Genomic DNA, 23,059 nt, shown 5'->3' on the forward strand with positions numbered 1-23,059 from the left:
TTGTAACTACCATTTGTCTGGGATTCATCTTTGGTTTCTTATTTTTGGATATTTGTTTTAATCTCATTTAACGCCACATCAAACCACTTGTAGAATCTTTGTTCCTTGCCAGAGATCAAACCCTGCACCTTTAGAGTGGGAGCACTGACTCCAAGACCCTAGACTACCAGAGAACCAACCCTAAGGAGTATCAAACAGTGAGAACTCACACAAAGGAACCCACTTGGGTACAAGACCCAGCATCCCCCAACCACCAGTAGCACCCTGTGCAGGACGTCTCACCTAAACAACAATCAAAACAAAAATAGAAACCCAACCATCAGCAGACAGGATCACCACCTCAGTCAGCCTTGCCATCAGAGGGAAAAAAGGAAACAAAAACTCAGCAGAAATCTCACCTGATACGAAGCTCACACCAACCACTGGACCAACCTTAGGATGGAAGAAACCAAAAGGAAGAAGAATTCAACCTTCTTCAAGGAAAGAATTCAACTTTCCTTGAAGCTTGGGAAAAGGAGGCTTCAAGCACAATAACTTAAAAAAAAAATAATAATGAAAAGGCAGAGAAATACAGCACAAATGAAGCACACTAGAAACACAAAAGTACAAATAAATGAAGAGGAAATAGGCAAACTACCTGAAAAAGAATTGAGAAAAATGATAGTAAAGATGATCAAAAACCTTGAAAACAAAATGGAGAAAATGCAAGAATCAATTAATAAAGACCTAGAATAATTAAAGAATAAACATACAGAGACAGACAACACAACTACTGAAATTAAAAATACTCTAGGAGGAATCAATAGCAGAATATTTGAAGCAGAAGAACGAATCAGTGAGCTGGAAGATAAAATTGTGGAAATAACTTCTGAAGGGCAGAATAAAAGGAATGAAAAGAGCTAAGGAGAGTCTCAGAGACCTCTGGGACCATATCAAAGGCAAACATTCAAATTATAGGGGTCCCAGAAGAAGAAGAGAAAAAGAAAGGGTATGAGAAAACTTTTGAAGAGATTATAGTTGAAAATTTCCCCAGCATGGAAAAGGAAATAGTCACTCAAGTCCAAGGAGCATGAAGAGTCCCATACAGGATAAATCCAAGGAGAAACATGCCAAGACACATACTAATCAAACTAACAAAGACTAAACACAAAGAAAGAATACTGAAAGCAGCAAGGGAGGAGCAATAACTAACACACAAGGGAAGCTGAATGCACTTGCCAGCTGATCTTTCAGCAGAAACTCTGCAGGCCAGAAGGGAATGGGAGGGTATATTTAAAGTACTGAAAGGGAAAAGTCTACAACCAAGATTACCATACCTGGCAAGTATCTCATTCAAAACTGATGGAGAAATAAAAAGTTTTCAGACAAGCAAAAGTTCAGAGAATTCAGTACCACCAAACCAGCTTTACAACAAATGTTCAGTTTAGTTCAGTTCAGTCACTCAACAAATGTTAAAGGGACTTATATAGTCAAGAAATACAACAGAAAAAAAAAGATCTACAAAATCAACCCCAAACAATTAATAAAATGGCAATAGGAACATATATATCAATAATTACTTTAAACGTAAATGGATTAAAGGCTCCAATCAAAAGACACAGACTAGCTGAATGGATAGAAAAAAAAAGACCCATATACATGCTATCTACAAAAAACCCACTTCAGACCCAAAGACACATATAGACTGAAAGTGAGAGGATGGAAAAATATATTCCATGCAAATGGGAAGCAAAAGAAAGCTGAAGTAGCAATTCTCATATCAGACAAAATACACCTTAAAATAAAGAAGATTACAAGATATAAGGAAGGACACTACATAACGACCAAGGGATCAATCCAAGAGGATTGTAACAATTGTAAATATCTATGCACCCAACATAGGAGCACCTCAATACATAAAACAAACACTAACAGACATAAAAGGAGAAATTGACAGTAACACAACCCACTCACACCAACAGACAGATCATCAAAACAGAAAATCAATAAGGAAACACAAACTTTAAATGATACATTAGATGAGATGGATCTCATTGATATCTTCAGGACATTCCATCCAAATGCAAAAGAATATACCTTCTTCTCAAGTGCACATGGAACATTCTCCAGGATAGACCACATCTTGGATTACAAATCAAACCTCAGTAAATTTTTAAAAATTGAAATCGTACAAAGCATCTTCTCCAACCACAATGCTGAGGCTAAATATCAATTACAAGAAAAAAAGTGTAAGAAACACAAACACATGGAAATTAAACAATGTGTTTCTAAATAACCAACAGGTTACTGAAGAAACCAAAAGGAAAATAAAATAATTTCTAAAAACAAATGACAATGAGATCACAACAACTCAAACTCTATGGGATGCAGCAAAAGCATTTCTAAGAGGGAAGTTTATAGTGATACAATCCTACCTCCAAAAACCAAGGAAAACATTGAATAGACAACCTAATTTTACACCTAAAACAACTGGAAAAAGAAGAAAAAAAAATTAGTAGAAGGAAAAAACTCATAAAGATCTGAGCAGAAATACATGAAAAAGAAATGAAAGAAACAATAGTAAAGATTAATAAAACTAAAAGCTGGTTCTTTGAGGAGATAAACAAAACTGACTAACCTTTAGCCAGACTCATCAAGAAAAAAAAGAGAGAATAATCAAATCAACAAAATTAGAAATGAAAAAGGAGAGGTTACAACAGACAATGCCGAAATACAAAGGATTATAAGAGACTATTACGAACAACATATCACAAACTGGAATCAAGATTGCCTGGAGAAATATCAATAACCTCAGATATGCAGATGACACCACCCTTATGGCAGAAAGTGAAGAGGAACTAAAAAGGTTCTTGATGAAAGCGAAAGAAGAGAGTGAAAAAGTTGACTTAAAGCTCAACATTCAGAAAACTAAGATCATGGAATCTTCATGGTCCCATCATTTCATGCAAAATAGATGGGGAAACAGCAGAAACAGTGTCAGACTTTATTTTGGGGGGCTCCAAAATCACTGCAGATGGTGATTGCAGCCATGAAATTAAGACGCTTACTCCTTGGAAGGAAAGTTATGACCAACCTAGACAGCATATTCAAAAGCAGAGACATTACTTTGCCAACAAAGGTCTGTCTAGTCAAGGCTATGGTTTTTCCAGTGGTCATGTGTGGATGTGAGAGTTGGACTGTGAAGAAAGCTGAGTGCCAAAGAACTGATGCTTTTGAACTGTGGTGTTGGAGAAGACTCTTGAGAGTCCCTTGGACTGCAAGGAGATCCAACCACTCCATTCCAAAAGAAATCAGTCCTGGGTGTTCTTTGGAAGGACTGATGTTGAAGCTGAAGCTCCAATACTTTGGCCACCTCATGCGAAGAGTTGACTCTTTGGAAAAGACTCTGATGCTAGGAGGAATTGCGGGCAGGAAGAGAAGGGGATGACAGAGGATGAGATGGCTGGATGGCATCACCGACTCGATGGACATGAGTTTGAGTGAACTCCGGGAGTTGGTGATGGACAGGGAGGCCTGACGTGCTGCGATTCATGGGGTCGCAAAGAGTCAGACACAACTGAGCGACTGAACTAATTATGAACAACTATATGGCAATACAATAGATAACCGGGAGGAAATGGACAGATTCTTAGAAAAGTTCAATCTTCCAATGCTGAACCAGGAAGAAATAGAAATTATGAACAACCCAATTATATAAGCACTGAAATTGAAGCTATGATCAAAAATATCCCAAAAAACAAAAAGCCCAGGACCAGATGGCTTCACAAGAGAATTCTATCAAACATTTAGAGAAGAGCTAATGCCTATCCTTCTAAAACTCTTTCAAAAAATTGCAGAGAAAGGGACACTTCCAAATTCATTCCTCAGGGCCACCATCACCCTGATACCAAAACCAAAGACAACACAAAAAAAGGAAAGTATAGTCCAATTTCACTGATGAATGTAGATGCAAAAATCCTCAACAATATTTTAGCAAACAGAATTCAGCAACACATCAAAAACTCATACACCATAATCAAGTTGGGTTTATTCCAGGGATGCAAGGATTCTTCAATACATGCAAATCAATCTGTGTGATACACCATATTAAAAAATTGAAAGATAAAAACCATATGATAATCTCAATAGATGCAGAAAAAGCCTTTGACAAAATTCAACACCCATTTATGGTTATAACTCTTCAACAAATGGGCATAGAAGGAATCTACATCAACATAGTAAAAGCCGTATATGATAAGCCTACAGCAAACATTATTCTCAATGGTGAAAAACTGAAAGAATTCCCCCTCAGATCAGGAACAAAACAAGGGTGCCCACTTTTGCCACTATTATTCAACATACTTCTGGAAGTCCTAGCTACAGCAATCAGAGAAGAAAAAGAAATAAAAGGAATCCAGATCAAAAAAGAAGAAGTAAAGCTCTCACTGTTTGCAGATGACATGATACTATACATAGAGAACCCTAATCAGTGAATTTAGCAAAGTTGCAGGATACAAAATCAATACACAGAAATCACTTACATTTCTATATACTAACAATGAAATTCAGAAAGAGAAGTTAAGGAATCAATCCCATTCACCATTGCAACAAAAAGAATTAAATAACTAGGAATAAACTGACCTAAGGAGACAAAAGATCTGTACACAGAAAATTATAAGACACTAATGAAAGAAATCAAAAATGACACAAACAGAGGGAGAGATATTTCATGTTCCTAGGTAGGAAGAATCAATATTGTGAAAATGACTATACTACCAAACACAATCTACAGATTTAATGTGATCCTTATCAAATTACCAATGGCATTTTACACAGAACTAGAAAAATTTCACAACTCATATGGAAACACAAAAGACCACGAATAGCCAAACCAGTCTTGAGAAAGAATGGAGCTGGAGGAATCAACCTTCCTGTCTTCAGATTATACTACAAAGTTACAGTCATCAAGACAGTATGGTACTGGCACAAAAACAGAAATATAGACCAATGGAACAAGATAGAAAGTCCAAAAACCTATGGATACCTTATTTTTGACAAAGAAGGCAAGAATATACAATTGGACAAAGACAGCCTCTTCAACAAATGGTGCTGGGAAAACTGGACAGCTACATGTAAAAGAATGAAATTAGAACACCTCATAACACCATACACAAAGATAAACTCAAAATGGATTAAAGACCTAAATGTAAGACCAGAAGCTATAAAACTCTTAGAGGAGAACATAAGCAAAACAATTACATAAATCAGAGCAAGATCCTCTACGACCCACCTCCTAGAGTAATGGAAATAAAAACATAAGTAAACAAGTGGGACCTGATTAAACTTAAAAGCTTTTGCACAGCAAAGTAAACTATAAGCAAGGTGAAAAGAAAGCCCTCAGAATAGGAGAAAATAATAGCAAATGAAACTGACAAAGGATTAATTTCCAAACTAAACAAGCAACTCATACAACTCAATACCAGAAAAACAAACAACCCAACCAAACAGTGGGAAAACAACCTAAACAGACATTTCTCCAAAGAAGACCTACAGATGACTAACAAACACATGAAAAGATGCTCAACATTGCTCATTATTAGAGAAATGCAAATCAAAACTACAATGAGATATCACCTCACACCAGTCAGAATGGCCATCATCAAAAAGTCTACAAACAATAAATGCTGGAGAGGGTGTGGAGAAAAGGGAACGCTCCTGCATTGTTGGTGGGAATGTAAATTGATACAGCCACCACGGAAGATGGTATGGAGATTCCTTAAAAAACTAGGAATAAAACCACCATATGACGCAGCAATCCCACTCCTAGGCATATACCCTGAGGAAACAAAAGTTGAAAATTGTTCATTGCAGCACTATTTACAATAGCTAGAACATGGAAGCAACCTAGATGTCCAATGACAGATGAATGGATAAAAAAGTGGTGGTACGTATACACAATGGAATATTACTCAGCCATAAAAAGGAACGCATTTGAATCAGTTTTAATGAGGTGGGTAAACCTAGAATCTATTAAACAGTGAAGTGAGTCAGAAACAGAAGGATAAATACTGTATTCTAACCCATATATACAGAATCTAGAAAAATGGTATTGAAGTATTTACTGGGCAGCAATGGAGAAACAGACATAGAGAACAGACTTATGGACATAGGGAGATGGGAGGAGGGGGTGAGATGTATGGAAAGAATAACATGGAAACTTACATTATCGTACGTAAAATAGATAGCCAACAGGAATTTGCTGTATGGCTCAGGGAACTCAAACAGGGGCTCTGTGTCAACCTAGAGGGCTGGGATGGGGAGGGAGATGAGAGGTTCAAAAGGGAGGGGATATACATATACCTATGGCTGAGTCATGCTGAGGTTTGACAGAAAACAACAAAATTCTGTAAAGCAATTAATTATCCTTCAATAAAAAATGAATTAAAAAAAGAATGTAATTAGCCTCCAATTAACATAATTTTTTTTTAAAATAAAGAAAAAAAAAGGGTGGGGACACACAAAAGTGCCAAGAGGAAGAGAGAGGAGCTGAGCAATGCCATGGCCTCCATGAGGAAAGCGGCAACCAAGAAGGACTGAGCCCTTCCCCACTGTGCACAATAAGCCTTTTCAGATAAACAAAAAAAAAAAAAAAAAAGGAAAGAAGAAACACAATTTTCATTCTAAAAAAAAACACAGTTCAGTGCAGTTCAGTTCAGTTCATTTCAATTGCCCAGTCATGTCTGACTCTTTGCAACCCCATGGACTGCAGCACGCCAGGCTTCCCTGTCCTTCACCAACTCCTGAATCTTGCTCAAACTTAAGTCCACTGAGTCAGTGATGCCATCCAACCATCTCATCCTCTGTCATCCCCTTCTCCTCCCACCTTCAATCTTTCCCAGCCTCAGAGTCTTTTCCAATGAGTCAGCTCTTCGCATCAGGTGGCCAAAGTTTTTGAGCTTCAGCTTCAGCATCAATCCTTCCAATGAATGTTCAGGACTGATTTCCTTTCTGATTGACTGGTTTGATCTCCTTGCAGCCCAAAAAACCCACTGTGACATTTTAATTTACCTACTTATTATCCCCCAACCCCTACCTCATCAGCAGGCATGAGGATGGTGGTCCGGATTCTTGGTGTGGGCTTGCTGGTGTCAAACAGGGCAACACTGATCCTGGTCTCTAGGAACTGTCTTTGTGTGATTTGACCCGTCTGATGGATCCTTGTGAGATGAGTCTTAGAACTTTCTCAGGGTTAGGGTAGCTTCCCAGGTGGTGTTTGTCAGAAGCATTTAAAGGCGAATGTTCTATTTGCAGGTCCCTAGAGTAGGGGATGGGCCTTCCCTGGTGGCTAAGCAGTAAAGAATCTGCCTATAATGCAGGAGACCCAGGTTTGATCCCTTCAGGCAATCCCCTGGAGGAGGGCAAGGCAACCTGCCCCAGTACTCTTGCCTAGAGAATCTCATAGACAGAGGAGCCTGAAGGGCTGCAGTCCATAGGGTCGCAAAGAGTCGCACATGATTAAGCAACTAACATATACACACACACACACACAAAGCAGGGGATAGCAGACAGGGCCTGCAATGGATGGACTGAGTAGCCTGGATAAGGGAAGTTCAGGGCGGAGGTGCATGGGGGCATAAAGACTTTGGGTGCCGTCTGCATATGGCATAGGCAATCAGGAGAGACATGTGTGTGTCCCACGCCTGCAAAATATCTAAGACCCTAAGTTTTCACCTCTGAGTTTAAGGTGAAGTTGCTCAGTCATGTCTGACTCTTCGCTAACCCATGGGCTGTAGCCTACCAGACTCCTCCGTCCATGGAATTTTCCAGGCAAGAGTACTGGAGTGGGTTGCCGTTTCCTTCTCCAGGGGATCTTCCCGATCCAGGGATCAAACCCAGGTCTCCCGCATTACAGGTTACCATCTGAGATACCAGGGATGCCTGCCTGACCTTGAAGCTCCACACAGAGAATGATGGCCAAGTCGGAGTCGTGAAAGACCTGGCTTAGCATTGAAGAAGGGGCCCAATCAGTGACAGAGCCAATCAGGAAAGACCAGGAGCGTTTTCTTTTTCTTTTCCTCTTTGACTCTTTTCCTTTAAGGAAATCTCTGTCAAATGATTACTTTCTTGATTAACAAACAAGATGAGACTTCAACGGTCAAACATGACAAAGCCCATGGTCTTTTAGAAAGTGGTTCAGAAGAATCACTAAACAAACAACATCCCATCCTAAGCAGTAAGAGAACTCACAGAGGTAAAATTCTGATTTCCAGTACCATATTATGATATGCAAAGTGTTCATTTCTGGGGGAAAAAAAATAAGTGACATATAAAGAAACAAGAGAATATGGCTCATTTGCAAAAGAGAAAGAAAAGAATTAGAAATCATTCCTGAGGAAGGTCAAACATTGGATTTACTAGACAAAGACTTTAGATCAAATAAACTGTCTTAAATATGTTCAAAGAACTAAAGGAAACCATGCACAAGGAAATAAAAGAAAGCAGGAGAACAATGTCTAAACAAATAAGAGATAATAGATAGAAATTACAAAAGGGAACCACACAGAAAGTCTGATGTTGAAAATTACAATGATTTAGATGAAAAAAATTACCTGATGGGCTCAATGATAGATTTGAACAGAGGAAATAATCAGCAAACTAGAAGATAAATCAATAGAGAAGGAAACCTGGGAAATTCACAAAAATTCAGAAATTTAAGAACATACTCTTAAACAATCGATGAGTCAAAGAAAAAATCACAGAGATTTTAACAAATTTTTTGAGATAAATATGAAAACATAAAATCTACCGAATGCAGTGAAAGTAGCTTTCAAAGGGAAATTTATAGCTTTAAATGTCTTTGTTAAAAAATTAGATCTCAATACTCTGATTTCTCTTCAGATTGCATAAATCATTTAACCTTTAAAAAAATAAGATCTCCAGAAATCTCTGGCTGTCCAGTGGTTATGATTCTACACTTTCACAGCTGAGGGCCTGGGTTCTATCCCTGGTTGGGGAACTAAGATCCCACAAGCCACACAGCATGGCCCAAAAGAAAAAAAAAATTTTTTTTAATAAGATCTCAAATCAATAACCTAACCTTACATCTTTAGGAAATCAAAAAAAAAAAAGGAAGGGCAACTAAATCCAAAACTTCAAAAAGAGGAAGTAAAAATTAAAGTGTCAATAAACAAGAGACTAGAAAAACGGTAAGGAAAATCAACAAAACCAGAAGCTGATTCTTTTAAAAGATCAACAACACTGACAAGCCTATAGCTAGACCAGTGGTGGAAGGTGGTGGAGGTGGTGCGGAGACTAAAATTACTAGAATCTAAAATGAAAATGGAGACATACCACAAACTTCACAGGAAGAATTATAAGAGAATATTAAGAAAAATAATTTGCCAATAAATCAAATAACTTAGATAAAATGGACAAGTTCTTAGAAACACACAAAGTACCAAAACTGACTCAAGAAGAAACAGAATCATAAGATAAACTTATAACCAGCACAGAGATTGAATCAATAATAAAAACTCCACAATAACAACAAAAACTCAGGACCAAATGGCTTCACTGGTGAATTCAACCAATCATGCAAAGAAGAATTGCCACCAATCTTTCTCAAAATCTTCTCAAAAATTTAAGAGAAAAGAATGGTTCCTAACTTTTTCTATGAAGCCAGCATTACCTTAATACTAAAGCCAGACAAAGACATCAAAACCATCCAAAAAAACCCTACAGCCCTTATGCATACAAATGCAAAAATCCTCAACAAATCATTATCAGAACAAATGCAGCAGCATGCTGAAATGGTTATCCTCTGTGACCAGGTGGGATTTATCTCAGGAATGCAAGTGTAGTCAGCATACAAAAATCAATTAATATAACAAAGCACATTAATACAAAGGAAGAAAATACCACATGATCACCTCAATTGATATGGAAAGAAAATTGACAAAATTCAACATCCTTTTATGATTTAAAAAAAACAATAAACTAGGAATAAAGGAAACTGCTTCAACATGGTAAAAAGTATTTATTTTTAAAAAATACACAAGTAATAAACTCAATGGTGAAAGACTGACGGTTTTCCTGGAACAAGATAAGAATGCCAACTTTTGCCACTTCTATTTAACATTGTCCATAAGTTCTAGGCAGGCCAATAAAGAAAGAAAAAAGAAATAAAGGACACCCAACTTGGAAAGAAAGAAATAAAATTATCTCTATTTCCAGAAGACATGATCTTATACAGAGAAAATCTTGAAGAATCCACACACCAAAAAAAAAAAAAAACCATTGGAGCCAATAAATGAATTCAACAAAGTTATGGGATAAGATCAACATAATTATCTGTTATATTTTTAAACACTAGCAATGAACAATCTGAAAAGGAAATTAAACAATTTCAGTTATAATACTATCTAAAAGGACTGAACACTTACGAGTAAATTAAACCAGGGAGGTACAGTAATGAGTCCTACAAAACATTACTCAAAGAAATTAAAGACCTGTGTTTATGGGTTGAAAGACTTAGTAATATTATTACCACTCCCTGAGTCAATCTACAGACTTAGTGCAATCTCTACCAAACTCTCAGGAGCCTTTTTTTCAGAAATGGAAAAGCTGATCCCAAAATCCATCTGAAATTTCAAGGGACTCCAGATAGCCAAAGTAATCTTGAAAAAAAGAATAACAAAATTGGAGAACATATACTCCCCAATTTTAAAACTTAGTACAAATTCTGAGAGTAATCAAAGGTTTGTGGTGCTGGCATAAGGATAGGCATATAGATCAATGAAATAGAACTAAGAGCTCAGAAATAAACTCATACATCTTTGGGCAATGGATTTTTGGTAAATGGACAAAACCAATTAATGAGGAATTAATCTTCTTTTCAACAAATGGCGGGGTGACAACTGATGTTCACATACAATGGGCCCACATGGATGAATCTTGACACTTACCTCACATCATATACATAATTAAGTTAAAAAATCATCAAAATTTAAACGTAAGAGCTAAAACTATAAAACTCTTAGAAGAAGATAGTAGTAAATCTTCATAACCTAAAATTCAACACTGGATTCTTAGATGTGACACCAAAAATAACAACAAAAGAAAAAAGCAATTAAAATTCATCAAAATGTAAAACTTCTATGCACCAAAGGACACTGTAAAGAGAGTAAAATGACAACCCAGAAACTTGGAGGAAAATATTTTTAATTATATATCTAGGAACTGTTTACTGTCCAGAATATATCAAAAACTCTCACAGGTCAACAACAAAAGGATAACCAAATTTTAAAAATGACCAAATGGCTTGAATAGACATTTCTTCAAAGAAGATAAATTACCAGCAGACACTTGAAAATATGCTCAATATAATTAATCGCTGCTGCTAAGTTGCTTCAGTCGTGTCCAACTCTGTGCAACCCCCGAGACGGCAGCCCACCAGGCTCCCCCGTCCCTGGGATTCTCCAGGCAAGAACACTGGAGTGGGTTGCCGTTGCCTTCTCCAATGCGTGAAAGTGAAAAGTGAAAGTGCAGTCGCTCAGTCGTGTCCCACTCTTCGCGACCCCATGGACTGCAGCCCACCAGGCTCCTCCGTCCATGGGATTTTCCAGGCAAGAGTGCTGGAGTGGGGTGCCATTGCCTTCTCCAATTAATCACTAGGGAAATGCAAACCAAAATCACAAGTTACCACTTTACACTTACTGTAGAAAATAACAGGGCTTCCCTGGTGGGTCAGCGTTAAAGAATCCTCCTGCAGTGCACGAGACAAGTTTGGGCTCCTCAGTTGGACATGACTAAAGTGACTGAGCGCACAGGCAGGCACACAGAAAATAACAAGCATCACTGAAGCTATGGAGAGACTGGAACCATCATACATTGTCAGTGGTAATCCAAATGGTGCCACCAATACGGAAAACGGCTTAAGGATTCCTCTTTAAGTTAAACACTGAATTACCATATGGGCCAGCAATTCCACTCCTAGATATGTATCCAAAGGAACTGAAATCAGATGTTCAAACTCTTGTATACACATATTCACAGCAGCACTACTCACAACAGCCAAAAGGTGAAGATAACATTGTGTATATTTTACAACAATTAAAAATAAAAAAAAAAAAGCCACCAACTGGTCCAGTGTGTGTGTGTGTGCATGCACGCATACTCAGTCATGCCCAACTCTTTATAATCCCATGGACTGTAGCCTGCCAGGTTTCTCTGTCCATGGGATTTCCCAGGCAAGAACACTGGAGTGGGTTGCCAGTTCCTTCTCAAGGGGATCTTTCTGATACAGGGACTGAACCTACATCTCCTGCATCGGCAGGTAGATTCTCTACCACTGAGACACCTGGGAAACCCTCAACAAGTCTTCGTTGTACATTAAATATAAGAAAAAGGAAAATGGAAGGTGTGAAGAGGTCTCTCAGATTTCCAGTTGTCTCAACTTGATGGAAGACATCTGTGGCATTTTAAAACCATGACTGCAAAATTTGTTCACTCTCCCTGTCATTGATAGGTGGGGCCTTTGACCCCTTCATTTGAATCTGGGTTCTGTGATTGTTCGATAAAATACAGAAGTGATGCTCTGGATGCCGTGCCAGTTTCCAGGCACAGATATTAAGAAACAGTCAGTTTCCACTTCCTGCCCCTTGGGTCACTTGGTCTTGGAACGTGGACTCCACGCTGTGAGGAAGTAAAATCTGCTCCCTGCAGAAATTCACGGACAAGAACTGAAAGCCAACCGCAACTTGCCAGCCAGGGAAAGAGCCGTCTTGAAAGTGAGTCTTCCAGCCCCAGTAGAGCCATCTGAGCTGGGATCACATGGAAGAGAGACAAGATGTCCCCATGGAACCTGGCCCAGACTACCGAGCTATAAGCAAACAAACAAACAAAACTGCTGTTATTCTGAGCCACTAAGTTCTGTTACAAAGCAAATCGGGGCGTGATTTGGAGACAGAACAGCTACCACGGCTCCCCCAAGGAGGCATCTCTATTTAGTACTTCACTGTTAGTTTCTCTTGGGCTTCCCTGGGGGCTCAGATGGTAAAGAATCCACCTGCAAGGCCAGAGACCTGGGTTCAATCCCTGGGTTGGGAAGATCCCGGGAGGAGGGCATTGGAACCCGCTTCAGCATTCTTTCCGGAGGATCCCATGAACAGAGGAGGCTGGCGGGATACAGTCCCTGGCGTGGCAGAGCCAGACATAACTGACACCAAGCGCGGCACTTTAGTTTCTCTTTCTCTCTTCGCTCCTTTTGTCCTCTTTTACCCTAGTATGTAGTCCTTTGATAGCACTTTACTATTTGCAAATTTCATTCGCATTGCCTGCCACCTTGTTCCTTTGCCTATGATGGCAGTCATTCCATGGCCAGAAGCAGTCTTCACTCAAGGCTCCTATAGAGACCCTCTTTTATCCTAGGTCCTGGTCACCCAATACGGCACCCATGAAGCAAACCCCTGATGCCTCTGGGTAGAAGAAACTTTTTTTTTTTTTTCAAAAGATTGTTCCAATTAAAGAACTCTTCTACATGTCAGGCAGGATCTAATCACTAGCATTTCCTCCACTGCAGCTCAGAGTCAAGAAGAATGAATGGCTGAGGATGGGTTCCCCAGAAGCACACTGTAACATAAAGATTGGTGTGCAGACACATTTGAAAGAACTCCCAGGAGAAAACCACACAGGACGGGACAAGCAGGGAAGACGCCGGGCAGGGGTGCAGTCTCAGGCTAAACCCACAGAAGACGGCCCCCAGCCTGCTCCTGCAGGGCAATTCTAGACAGTAAATGCCACCTCAGGGTCATCCTGAAGGCAGCAAAGAAACTGAGCTCTCACCATTGAGTGAGGCCCTCCCAGGCCAGGATCTGCCCTGACCCAGGGTGTGCCTCGGCCGCTCCCTCTCAGCTCTCCTCCTATGGCTGCACATGAACCCTTATTGTCTTGCTTCACCATCTGTGTTGCTTTTTAGTTGGGGGCTGGCTGAGCGGAAGGGTCAAAATTCTGCTCTTTCCCTAAAACTCTTGGCATTTTGGTTTGGGTTTCTGTAGAGTTTTCCTATGCCGGTTATACTAATATTTCTATGAAACCTCTGGTTGGTGTGTTTAAAAAAGAAAAAAAAGGCGGGGGGAAGGTTAAATAAACCCCAGGCTGGGATCAAGTACACTCAGTGACCCCTGGAATTTTGGAGAAGTCTGTGAAATGGCACCCTAGCCTGAATTATCCAGGTATGGGACCAAGCACCGGTGCCGCATCAGTGGAGTACCAGTCTTTCCCTGTAACCCCATTCTCCTTTCCCAGTCTTGGAGGAAAATGCAAACCATCTTTTCGGGTTGTGCCACTTCCACCAAACCCTTCTTACCATCCCAGACCCCTCAACTATCAGCCATAAATCCCTCAAGAGATCTTAGGAACTCTGTGTCCACTGGCTGAAGGTGGATCTATTACCAAACAGCCCAGATTTATTCGGTCCTTTTTGTCTTCTTGTAATATATATGCAAATAATCACTAATACGAGGAAAAGAGAAACACTGGGCTCCAAAATCATTGCAGATGGTGACTGCAGCCATGAACTTAAAAAACACTTGCTCCTTGGAAACAAAGCTCTGACAAACCTAGACAGCATATTAAAAGCAGAGACATTTCTTTACCAACAAATGTCCATATAGTCAAAGCTATGGTTTTTCCAGTAGTCATGTGTGGATGTGAGAGCTGGACCACAGAGAGGGCTAAGCACCAAAAAATTGGTGCTTTTGAACTGTGGTGTTGGAGAAGACTCTTGAGAGTTCCTTCCACTGCAAGAAGATCAAACCACTCCATCCTAAAGGAAATCAGTCCTGAATATTCATTGGAAAGACTGATGCTGAAGCTGAAACGCCAATACTTTGGCCGCCTGATATGAAGAGCTGACTCACTAGAAAAGACCCTGATGCTGGGAAAGATTGAGGGCAGGAGAAGAAGGGGACAACAGAGGATGAGATGGTTGGATGGCATCGCCGAGTCATGGACATGAGTTTGAGCAAGCTCTGGGAGATGGTGAAGGACAGGGAAGCCTGGGTGTGCTGCAGCCATGGGATTGCCAAGAGTTGGAAACAACTGAGCGACTGAATAACAACGGGAAAACAATGCCACTGGCTTCTTTCCTGGGATGAAGATAGGAAAAGATGTCCATTTATCTTACTGTGTTTCTCTTAAGAACCCAGCTGCCAATGCAGACGGAGACATGGATTCGACCCCTGGGTCAGGAAGATCCCCTGGAAGAGGGCATCACAACCCACTCCAGTATTCTTGCCTGGAGAACCCCATGGACAAAGGGGCCTGGCAGACTGCAGTCCACGGGGTCACAAAGACTTGGACACTGCAGAAGCGACTTAGCACGCACGCGTGTTTTTCTTAATAATCCATCCTGTTATATAAACTTCATGCCTGCATTTTTCAGTAGTACACACTATTGCAGGAGCTAAACTCTAAGGCGAAAATAAAATTTAAAAAAAAAAAAAAACCTTTTTCTCAAATTATGTGCCAGAGAGAGAATTTTCAGAAATGTAATATTGGAACATAACTTTCGCACCAAAACCCAGTATGAGTTCTCAAAAGATGTCTAGACATTGGATGAGGAACTCAAAAGGCACTTTCCTAAAGAAATAATGCCTGTATAGCACAGGGGAGTTCTGCTCAATATTCTGTAATAACCTCAGTGGGAAAAGAATTTGAAAAAGAGTAGATACATATATAACTGAATCACTTTGCTTGTTGTTCACCTGAAACTCACACACCATTGTTAGCCAGCTGTTTGTTATTGTTAAGTTAGTAAGTTGTATCCCATTCTTTTGTAACCCCATGGACTGTAGTCTGCCAGGCTTCTTTGTCCATAGGATTTTCCAGGCAAGAATAATTGAATGGGTTGCCATTTCCTTCTTCATAACCAGCTAAACCCCAACATAAGGTGAAAATGTTTTACATAGAAATAACGCAATTGACTATGGTAAGTTTTCAAGTTCAGCCCACAGAAATTAAATATATATTAATATATTACAATATATTAAACATTAAATTTAAAATATTAAAATAAAATGATATAGTGTAAGTTAAACTAATAATATAACCAATAATGCATTTAAAGAGTAGGAAATAAAACTATGGAAATTGGTAACTATGGCACAGCACAACAGAACAAAGTAAGAAAATACTTGATTAATTTGAACACGACTGCTTAGCAGTAGCAGCAGCAGCTTCAGGAAACGTGGGTCTAATCAGAGGGTGTCTGCAGACTCAGGGCTCCTGGGACTTCTGGATCCTTCTAGGCATGGTAAGAAAACTCCTAAGGAAGTCTGGAGAACCTTTTTTATAAAAAATTTAATTTACTCTTTAAGGAACCCTGGAGAAAGAGGAAAAGCTCAAGGCACCGCAATATTGCTCCTAGAAGAACACACACCTATGAAGGCATTCGTCTTGGACACCAGGGCCTGGGGGTTAGGCACATCAGGAGCTGGGGTGAAAAGACCCTAGCTCTGAGCTCCCCCACAACTCAACCATTTACTTCCTCGTGATAGAGGACAAAATCACCTCTCTCTGTATGTGCCTCGGCATTGCTGGTTCCAGAACGAGGATGCCGCCGCCACCTGAGCATAATGGCAGCAATCAGAATGTGCAACTGACATAGCAGACCTGAAAACACATGCATCTGTGCTTTTACCTGCGACCCACCTTCGCCCCGGCGGTGTCCACTGCCTGCCCTGGGGGCCCAGTTAGAAGAGACCAGAGGCAAAGAAAGACCAGACAGTGTCCTTGGAGAAGACGGGAAAGCGAAGAGCTGAGACAAGAGTAGGTTTGCAGGAAGACTTGCTGAAAGGATGCCTACGGCAGCTGCACCCTGGAGAGGGCGGTGGTCCCGGGGCAAGGCTAGCACCCACGCAGAGGGGAGAGCAGCTCAACTTTGCAGAGCACCTCGAGGCCCCGGCTGGACCTGTGGGGGCCAGGCAGGCAGCGAGGCCCAAGGACTTGCCCACAGGCCTAGTTAAGGAAGGGCATGCCTGCAAGCGTGCTAAGTCACTTCTGTCGTGTCAGCTGACTGCAAACCTGCCCCAGGGCTGTGGCCCCCTCGGGGAGGTCCGGAGAACAGACCTGTGATGGCCACAGATACAGGAGGCTGAAACAAGGCCCTGCACCCCTAGGGTCGCCATCCAAGAGAGCTAGCTCCAGGACCACCACTCACCCCCACCCCAGTGTCCACGATGGCCCCTCAGAGCTTAGACCCAAATGTGTGGGGACAGGGCGATGGGCTCCAAAACCAGAAAGCTGCCAATTTCCAGGTGCACTAAGCAAACCCAGATGGGCTGAATTCTCTTGAATGGATGCAGTTTCTATGAGTAGATAAAAACCTGGGAACCCTGGACAGAAACTGAGTTATAGGAAATATTTCGTGGACCCCGGGGTTTGCACTTGAGAAATGCACACCCAGGTCTCCGGTTGATCCTCGACAGTGCCTGTCAAATAATGAGCACTCAGATACCCACAGGCATCATCACCCCCCGGAGACACAGTCATTGAGATGGGCTATCTTTTATAGTCCCACTCTGGTCTCCTTGGAAATGTAAACAAGCCTTTCCTTTCCAAAGCCACATTTACTTTCTCACAGCTTATCCCCCTTGCCCTCCAATTTATAAACAAACACAAAACCATCCAGGATTTCTATCCTCTCCCCTTAGCCTCTGCCCAGGACCACCCTGGGGACCCGGGGTTAGGATGGCTTCAACCACTGCCACCTCCCCCTGCCGTCCCACACGCTTTTGGGGGGACCCTGGAGAAGCAGAGTCTCTCCATCATATGATGAAGAGGGTCAGTTGGGTCAACGGTTGCTGGGGAACCCCCACGCTATTAAGAGAGATCCCATGTCAGACCAAGACTTTGTCCAGTTTTTTAAAAGGACCTCAAGGCGATCCTCTCCCTCCTGCTTCCAAAGGCTCAGGAGCTGTACCTCCTGTATCTCTATCTCCCCCTCCACTCAAAGAAGCACATGGCAAGCCAAGGGTTGTGGGGAGAAGGGGGAGGGGAGAGAGGACAGAGCCAGGCAGACTGAGATCTGTGGGTTGGAACTTGAGGACTGTCGACTCCGTGCCAGGCACCTACTTCTCTCATGGGGCGAGATAAGGAGATGCTAGGTGCAAGTATACTCAAAGCTATTACATGAATGCCTCCTTCGCTAGGATGCCAGTAAAACATTTAGGAGGTACCAAGGCAACACAGGAATCAAACCCTCTGGATTGCTTTGTTCATGGAGATTTTTGACCTTTAGAATGTGTGACATCAAATTCTGTGTGTTAAGCAGGCCAATTTGCCACTTTCCGTGTTTTCAAAACATTTTCCAGACACTATCCCATCAGTTAAAGAAATAGCCAGTGAGGTGTCTGTGACACTGTTTCTTGTTCTCCTCTGAGAAGGTATCAAGTGTCTCAACTGAAATCTCACGGCTGGCATGGATGGCACCGTGTCCTTCAGTGTTGATAGTAAACCGGGTGGGCCTCCACCAGAGAGGACACAAGGGGAATCTTGTAAGAAACAGAAAACCCATTGCAATTTCAAAATCTTTTTTTTAATCTATATACCAGCTTCCCAGCTCCAGAGAATATGAGAATGCTAGAGGGAAGGACACTATAGATTCGTATGCTGGCTACTTTCCAACAACCTTCTCCCGGGCTCTGGACGTAGAAGCAACCAAAGATAATTTGATGAGAGTGTGGCAATCACTCATCAACCAATTACCAAGCCTTGATGCTGGGTATAGATTTACGGTACTGGAAGACTGTTTCTGTGTACCAACCCTAATACCTTTCCAGAATCATCTGTCCCAAAACATAAAACATCTCATTTCCTAGGCACACTGTCAGGACACAGAAAGGAAGAACTAACTTTTCTTCCAAATACACATGGCAAAATCCACATAAACGAAATGTAATTCTAGCAAAAGTCGCTAGGTTATGTCCGACTCTTTGCAACCCCTTGGACTGTAGCCTGCCAGGCTCCCCTGTCCTTTAGGCCAGAATAGGAGTGGGTAACTGTTCCCTTCTCTAGGGCATCTTCCCAACCCAGGGATCAAACTGAGGTCTCCCCCAAACTGCAGGCAGATTCTTACCATCCGAGCCACCAGGGAAGCTCATTTTTAAAGAATCGGAATAAAATAAGAGATACTAACAGTAGCCGACGCTTGAGTCCATGGGGCTGCCGTGGGCTGTACTACATGCCTTACATCTATTAACTCATCCAATCATCACATTAAACCTAGGAGTGAGATACTATTTTCATCCCCATTTTACAGACAAGGAAACTGAGGGACAGAAAGCTTCCGGAGCTTGCCTGAGGCCACACCCAGAGGCAAAGGGGAGACCCAAACCCAGGCGGTGGGTCTCAGAGCCTGTGTTCTTAACCACTACCCTCCACTGCCTTTCTACGGTGCTGCTCACTCATCACTGAAAAATACCAGACTTGATGGCTGTCGATAGACAAATCGGCAGGTTCCATGAGGTTATGGGTAGCGCTGATGGCTACATTATCAACCTTAACAAATCACACTGAAACTCAACTGGAACCGTAGCCAATTAGATACCTCCCAGAACTTTAACAGTAATTGATCCCTCACCTCAGACTTTCGAACACATTACCTGACAGCTGTTCTCATGCACTTGTGCTAACTGGATTCAAAACAGAAACCAAACTGGTGGCTTCCAGATAGAAATTCTAGAAAAGGATTCAGCTTCCCCTAAGTTCTTGGGTTTCCAGGAAACCAGAAGTGACTGGATGATGTCACACCCACCGCCGGGATTTCTCAGCGGGGTCCATCCACATGGACTCCATTCAAGTCAGCATCCCCGGGTAAGGGTGGGGATGGGGGTGGGAGGGGAGGTGGCTCTCCTTGCTCCAGAACCTGCAGGATTTTGTCTGCTCAAGATCCAGTCTCCACTCTGGGCAGTTACACCCCAGAGGCTGTCAGGGTCCCTCTAAGAAACAAACTTGGCTGGATGCAACCAAGCTCACCCATCCCAAAGGGGGCCACCCCTCCCCTGGAAGCCATGAGTTCCCTCCTACAGGGTATAGGTCTCACCACCAGAAAAGAGAGCTTAGAGACTTCCTGGGGTGGCCTTGCTTCTGGCCCACAGACCTTCCCTCTTGTTCCTCCCCGCCCCATGTCTGCTGGTTCTCGTATTCCAGTCGGCACATCTCACGAGCGGCCAAGAGCCCCAGGAGAAAGGAAAAGGAGACATCGTGGGTCGTTTTACTCCACATTTTCCAGCAGATTGCTGGCCTCCTAAAAGGGAAACCTTAATTCTCAGACTTCCCAACACAGGAAATTCCTGCAGCAGGGTCTAAGGCCCATTAAGACACCAAATCACCTCCCAGGCTCTAAGGGTCTGAGACATTCAGAGGTCCCTGGAGCCCACACGGCTACAAGTCAAGTGACACCAAGTCGCTTAGGACTCGCTTGCTGGGGGCTCACCTCTGGGAGCCGGAGTCACAGCCTTGGAGGCCCTGGAGGGAGGCAGGTTCCTCAGGGGGTGGCGGCTGCTGGGCTTCTGAACTGACTCTTCCTTGGAGGGGCAGGCACTCTCTCTTCTTGTCTGAGGCTGCAGGGTACACAGAGAGCACCAGACCTCTCTCCTTGCCAGGGCTTGCAGGCTTTCAGCACCTCCGTGGAGGCAGGGCTTTGCCCTCACTGCCCAGGGAGCACCCTTGGCCATTGCCCCACACCCAGGGCTCATTTCCCCCAAAGGAAAAGTTTCTCAGGCTGACGAGAGCTCCAGCCATCCTTGCCGTCCGGTATCCTCAGACGCACGCCCGGCTCCCCTACCCTGCCCCGTCGCTGCTACCGTCCACCACCACCACCCACCGCCAAATGAGCCATCCACCACCATCACCCACCACCATCACCCACCACCAAATGAGCCATCTCTGCAACTGTTTCTGCAAGCTCTTCCTGGTTTCCTCCATACACACTTTTCTGCAGACGCCCCTGCCAGACCTCAAGGTGCCTCTCGGGGACCACGGAGTGTGGGGCAGGAACTCCACGCTAAAGACTTCCAGGGTCAGGAAAGGTCACTCATGTGACCCTCAGCTCCAGGGTGGGAGACACCCCCCCTCCACTCCCCCTCTCACCATCCCACCCCCACCAAGGGTCAGCGGCTGGGGACGGAGGGGAGCGCCACCGTGTCGCACTGAGGCCCTCTCCCCAGGGAGAACCTGGGCAGGTGCTGCGTCCCACTCAGCGATGCCCCCAGTTTCCCCCAGGGGCTGGGGCCAGGGCGGCCTTCCTCCATCACCCTCACTGCCTCCCCTCCCAGCCACGTCCTCCTCTGCAGACTGGCCTACCCTTAGAGCTATGAGGAATTCACGCTCCAACAAGGTCCTGGACCCCCATGTGCCGGGCAGCAGGCAGACTCCCGCGGGTTTTGGGACAGTTGGGTACAGTGGCGAGGGTGAAGGGTCCCCTGCTCCTTGGAAGAGAGAGACCTGGAAGGTGGGGCCCTTAGGAAGGAGCCCCCGGTCCCCTCTCCCATCCTCCAACCATGGTGCGCTCTTTCTAAGGAAGTCTCCTGCAGTAAGCACTCCTCTGTCTTCTCCTCGGGCCCTCGCCTGGACCTGGAAAAACCCCACCATTCTACCTGGTGGGCGCCCTGCGGCCTTCGCCATGGGCTCTGACACCAGAACCACCAGCACCTCCTCAGAGGACCACCCCCCCGCCGGCAGCTAAAACACCCTCTTTTACCAGGAGCCGGCCCTGGGGCAACAGGGTTCCCAGCCTGAGGAGCCCACTCCGCTGCGCCAGGGAAGCAATGTGACTTCGGTTCAAGAGTTGACCACTAGGCTCCCCTTCATCTGCCTTCCAGGGGAGGAATTCCAGGATTCTGACTACAGGGGACCGCCTGGTCCGAGACCTCAGCGGCCTCCGTTGGCAACTCACTTCTGAGAGCTCAGGCTTCTGCCAGCACAATGAGGGTCTTTCAGATAAAAGATCCTGATCTTGCTGAAGGTGGTGGCTGCTCTCCATTCGTGGGGAGGGGTGCCCCCCACCCAACACAGCACTCCCCAATGCCCCCCACCACCAGCCCCAGTGTGGGGAGAGAGCCGTGAGGCGTGGGCGTAGAAAAAGGACCAGACGGATAGGAAGCCAGTGGCCTTCTACTGAGTCTTGCTTAGGCTTCTGGGCGCAGGGGTCCAGCCACCAAGGCAATGTCACCGTCCCATGGAGAAAAAGAGTCGAATTTCCGGGAACTCTCTGAGCCCAAGTTTCCTCAAGTGTAGACTGACACCACCCTCTGCCATCCCCTGGGGCCCTCCTGTGGTCACCACAGCACGGCCCCAGAACCGTGCTCCCCAGAACCTGTGAGGACGTCTGCCCATAGCCCAGAGGTGAGAGGAGCAGTCCCACACGAGCCAGTGAGCACCATGGATTAGTCCCAGGGAGGTGGAAAGTTCGTCATCAGAGAGAAATTTGAAGATGCTGGCTTTGAAAATGAAGGGGCCGTGAGCCCAAGGATGCAGGCAGCCTCTCACCGTGGGAAAAGGTGAGAAAACAGTGCTTTTCTAGACCCTGCAGAAGGTACACAGCCTTCCCAACACCTTCATTTCAGCCCAGTGATCTCCAGGGCAGTAAGATAATAGCTTTGGGTTTTCTTAAACCACTCCTCTTCCCTTAACCCTCCATAAACCGCACCCACCCCACCACTTCCCACAGCTCCCCTCTCCCCCTGCCCTGCGCACAGCTCTGTCTCCTTTTGTCTGTAAGTCATGGAGCCCCAGGAACCAGCCCTGCTTTTGAGTCGAAATCCCAATCCTGGTGCAAGCTCATATCAAATATGTACGTGCTCTGAAGGGAAAACGGGAGTGTGCTGTCCTACACTTGCAGAGGGTCTTGCTGTTTGTAAACCACAGTCATTCTTAAAAAAAAAAAAAATGTTCTTCAGAGCTGATTACTGAGTTGCTTCCTACAGATGTAAAGTCCAATGGATACCATCCTTTCCCCCAAGTAATTCACTGTCTAGTTGGGAAAAAGAAACACAGATGCAACTACCTAGAATCCTTGATG

General features: G+C 43.7%; 1 pseudogene; it reads left to right on the plus strand.

Annotated features, from left to right (window-relative positions):
* The window catches only part of LOC120875369, a 10,270-nt pseudogene extending 3,665 nt beyond the window's left edge, over positions 1-6,605 (plus strand).
* Positions 6,606-23,059: the final 16,454 nt, after the last annotated feature.

Source organism: Oryx dammah, unplaced genomic scaffold, assembly GCF_014754425.2.
Source record: "Oryx dammah isolate SB20612 unplaced genomic scaffold, SCBI_Odam_1.1 HiC_scaffold_16, whole genome shotgun sequence".
Taxonomy (NCBI): Eukaryota; Metazoa; Chordata; class Mammalia; order Artiodactyla; family Bovidae; genus Oryx; species Oryx dammah.